The following is a 4,827-nucleotide window of genomic DNA, read 5'->3' on the forward strand; positions in this document are numbered from 1 at the left end:
TTTTAGAACTGTTATCTTGAGAATTTATTTTTTTTCCTAAGAAAAAAGACCTTTTTCTTTCTTTTCTTCATTTTTTTAAAACGTATGGAGTTAAATATTTTCCAGTAGACATTTGTGTTTGTAGGTTGTTGGTTTTTAACAGAAGCTGTATTGTGGCAAGGAAAATGATGTTTCCCACTTCCCATAGCATTCCCTCTCCTCCCTTCCCCCCAAGAGATTAAGTGGAAGGGGAGTAAAAGATAATATAGGAGAGTCACAAAACTTCAAGGGTCTGGTTTAAAGCCACAAAATCCATGGAATGCAGTGAAGGGTGAATCTGTGTCCTTCCTTTTCTCCCTTTTGTGCCTAGGTGGTGGTCCAAGGGGTTAGATTACAACATGTGCTCCAACAGCTAGGCACCACTTCTAAGGCTGTATTTCCTGAGCTTTGTGAATTTAAACAATGTAGTTAATTTTTTTTTTCTTTCTTTCTTTCTTTTTTTTTTTTGGTGGACGTGACTTTTTAAGAGAGATTGTGGATGTTGGTGTACAACTATATTAAAAATGCTCGCTATAAAAGCATCATGGCCATTGCCTCCGGATTAATGAACTTCAGAAAAAAACGTGGCAACAATGAATGATTTTGCTCCCCCTACCTTATCCCCTTTTTATTAGTTGTATTATATTCTGATAACACCCAGACAAGAAATATTTGACTTTTCCCTTCCTTGGCAGGACAAAGTGGACGTGGACTGCTGGTTGTGAACCTAGATGCACTTAGGGGAGGAAGAGAAGACGAGTTGAACTTAAGAGAGCCCAACGGAGATAAACGAATGTCCCCACATCTTCAAAGGAAAGTTCATCGGATTTTTACTCTAGAGATCTTATCTTCAGGATGTCATTGAACACTTCCACTGCAGGAAAAGGTGTGGATCCAAACGCGGTTGACACTTATGACAGTGGCGATGATTGGGAAATCGGTGTTGGGAATTTAATAATAGATTTGGATGCCGATTTGGAGAAGGACAGGCAGAAATTTGAGATGAATAATTCTACTAATACCACCAGCAGCAGCAACACCAGCTCCAAGGATTGCGGGGGTCTGGCTTCCAGTGGGACTAACGCTACCTCAGCCTTAGCTGATGGCCTAAAATTTGCTTCTGTTCAGCCCTCTGCTCCCCAGGGGAATTGCTCTCACAAAGAGACTAGCAAATCAAAAGTGAAAAGGAGTAAAACTTCTAAGGATGCTAATAAATCTCTGCCTTCTGCTGCCTTGTATGGGATTCCTGAGATCAGCAGTGCTGGCAAGAGGCAGGAAGTCCAAGGGCGCCCTGGAGAGGCAACTGGCATGAATTCAGCACTGGGTCAAAGTGTGAGCAGTAACCCAAATGGCAATAATAACAACACCAGCAACACCACCACCATTGCCTCTTGTGGGAAAAACAAAGAGGAGAAACCAGGTAAAGCCCCAGGCAGCAGAGGCTCCAAGCGGGATAAGGATGCGGGGAAATCCAGGAAGGACAAACAGCATGACCTGCAGCAGGGCCACCCCAACGGCAGTGGGGGTGGCAGCGGCCAAGCTCCCCCTGGGCACCTCTATGGTTTTGGGGCCAAGGGAGGCAGTGGCGGAAGCAGCAGCCCCTTCCACTGCACCTCCTCTGCCATGGGGGAGGTAAACAAAAGTACCCCGGATTCAGGGTTAGTGGGGAACTCTATTTTGGTAAAGAAGGAAGAGGAGGAGGAGGAGAGCCACAGGCGAATCAAGAAATTGAAAACAGAAAAGGTAGGACAAAGCTCCTCTCCACCTCTGCTCTTCCGTGTCTCCCTGTGTCTATAACAAGTGTGCTGTAACTGTGTGTTTGGCTCCTGTGTCCTTCCTTCTCTGCTGTGTCCTCCTCTGCTGTGTATTTGTGACATGCATCTGTACTTCCTCTTTCTCTTACGGAAAGAAAAAAAACAAAAAGAAGCAACTCCGAGACCTCTTTCTTTGGCAGAAGATACCGTGTTTTGGGTGTGCTGCTCTTCCTTGTGATTTCCCCTCCCTGTCCACTCACCTGGAGAAGATTTCTATTTTGTCTGTATCTTTTTGATCACACTCACCCAGAAGGAGAAACCCGGAGATAACTCTGACTGAGCTGTCCTGGGTTTTAGCAGAGAGCGTGAATTTTGGTACCAATGGGATGGCACGTGTTTGCAGGCTAGAGGTCTGTCTGTTTGCTTAGGGGAGTGTGTAGCTCAGGCTCCGGGAGCAGCAGGTCTTGTGTATGTGCTGACCCTTTTCTGTGACACCCGCGGGCACTTGCAGCCGTTCCTCTTACAAAGTCTAAAGAGACCCATTTCCCTTCTCCTCTGCCCCTCTGTCTGGAGCTGAGATTGTGCTTGGGGAAGAAAACGGGAGGCATTGTGCTTGGTGGCATGTGGGATGCTTATCATACTGAGGGCTTCTGTGGTATGTCCACCCCAGAGGCCCCAGACACTGGTGTGGAGGACGGGGGAAGGAGCCAGAAGACAGGCAGTGCCTGTCGTCCTCTTGGAAGGGGGAGGCTGGAGGATGGGAGGAGGGGAATGCACCTTGTGCTGAGATGTGTGTGTGCAAAACAGCCTTCAGAACAGAGGGGAGCAGTTTGTCTCCTGTCTAGGGGAGCTTTCCTGTCTGAGCCCCACTAGCTCTTGGATGTGAACAACTTGTTTGTTGAGTGGTTGAAATATATGAAAGAAATCAGATGGGGGGGTGTGTTTTTCTTCGTTTCTGTTATGTTAGGAAGGATGCTTTCTGTAAGAATAGATGGCTGTGACTCTATTCTTTGGGAAGGGTGGAGGGAGAGCTTGGCTTTTGTTAACTGCTGGTTCAAGGAAGTTGCGGTGTTGGCGGGAATTGTTCTGTCCATAGGGTCTCCTGGGGGACCTGGGGGCAAGTGTTGCCCAGGGTTATGAGTCTGATGAATTCTACAGGTTGTTAAATAAGATGACCTGGTCTGCTTGAAAAAATAAAGCAAACCAACGCCCCTCAAATGAACAGTCTCAGGGTGTTAGATTGTGACTTTATTGTCAGCTGTTGGTCTTAAATTACCTGCTTTTACAACTTCCCTGAGTGAATGTTCAGCAATGGGAGAACTTTCAGGTCAGTGCTAACTGTATGGTCTGCAAGTGACTGGGATGGCTGAGGGTCTCGGGGAGAAGTTACGTCTTTTTACGACCTGTTACTGGCTTTTTTGTATTTTGGTTGCGTCGAAGTCTTTGTAATATTTAGGTTGACTAGAAGATTAGATTTGGGTGTTTGTGACATCAGATACTCATTAAAAGTGGAAGATATTTTCAAGGGCTTCTGTTCAAGGCAAGAAACAAATTAAATTTCATATTGTATGCATATTATTGCTTTTAAGATAGCATATCCTCGTATGAATTTGAATGAGCCTTGTGACCTTTTCTAAATGCAGATGAGAAAATCAGATTGCTGTAATTCATGTGTGTATGTTTGCACTTTGATTTATGAAGGATCTGTTCGTGGTAGAAAGATGTCCTAAAATCGCATGGTCTCTTTATTAACTTAGTACAGTAGGCATTTACTTATGTTGCCAATAGTCTTCAAATTGCAGTTCTCTAATCTGTTTTAACTATCTAGATAAATTGCCCTAATCCGGTCTTCACAATGGCTGTGGTTAAAGAGTCAGAGCCATTTGATTGGATTCAGTGGCTGCCTGGAATGTGGGAGGTACTGCCCTTTTGCAACCCCCTTAGCCTTTTAATCTCTCAGCCAAATGTTCACATTCAACAATTTTGTTTAGCTGGCAATCTGAACATTTCAGTATCTCAAAGGCTGCTGTCATGGCAACAGAGATTAGAGGGTGGTGTGGTTTCTCCCGTTTTTGTGTTCTTTTCACTCTCTAGTCACACAGGAAATTGTATGAAGGATCCAGATACATGCGGGTAATCTTATGTGCAATGTAAATTGGATAGCATGCAAATTTAGAGCAAACATGTATAGAGCAGCTCAGAGCGATTGGTGCACTTTGTCTTGTCCTTGCTCCAGGAGGAGGTTCAGAGCTTGCATTTCCAGCAACAGCCTCTGCTGTTGGCACACACTGACCTTATTATAGGCTTCGTACATTAGAGTCATGCGGTGTTGCCCATTGTCTGGCACAATAGTGTGCTTGCTTGCTGTCTTAAATAACATCCCTTAGTGCTTTTCTTCCCAAAGAATGTTCCCTTCTAGACATACAGTAACGATAAAGCTCGTTGCTGACAATGGTTGCAACCTTAAGCCCAGCCTGTGGCACTGATAGTGAAATCTAAGTGGTTTATGGTTGTCATTCTGGCTTTTTCCCAAATGTTTAATAATCATTAGAAAGATTTTTCTTTTTTTTTGAAGAAGGGGTTTAAATTCTTTGTGTGTTCTTGCTTTGACTGTTTATATACTAGAACTGTGTGCTGTCCTTGCACAAAGCCTCTTGTGTCTGTAGATAAATACATAATTTTCAAGCCTGCATGTTAAAATCGATTTCCAGTTATTTTAGTATTCTGAAAGACATGTCTCTTGAATTTGGATGTTTCCTCTTTGATACAAATGAGTTCATGCCTGCTGATTCAAAACCGACAGGTTTTTTGTACGTGGTGTGGAATATAATACTGGATTTGTTTACTATTTGTGAAAAGCTTGGAGCGGATTCCCAGGAGTTGTAGTCACTGTTTAGCTTTCACAGCATGCTTCAATGTCTATTTTTGGTCTATTTATTCTGTTTCCTTGCTGCAGAAAGTCATGTAAAACATGATAAATTGGATCTTATGAAGCCTAATTAAATCAATGACTGTGTTCTGCTGGCTCTTTTATGCAGAAACCGCAAGTATGCTG

At 43.8% G+C, this 4,827-nt stretch overlaps 1 pseudogene; it reads left to right on the plus strand.

The window, feature by feature from the left end:
• Positions 1-873: 873 nt before the first annotated feature.
• Positions 874-1,761, plus strand: LOC104276469 (annotated as a pseudogene).
• The last annotated feature ends 3,066 nt before the right edge of the window (positions 1,762-4,827 follow it).

The sequence above is a fragment of the Apaloderma vittatum genome, unplaced genomic scaffold (assembly GCF_000703405.1).
Source record: "Apaloderma vittatum isolate BGI_N311 unplaced genomic scaffold, ASM70340v1 scaffold36467, whole genome shotgun sequence".
Classification (NCBI taxonomy): domain Eukaryota; kingdom Metazoa; phylum Chordata; class Aves; order Trogoniformes; family Trogonidae; genus Apaloderma; species Apaloderma vittatum.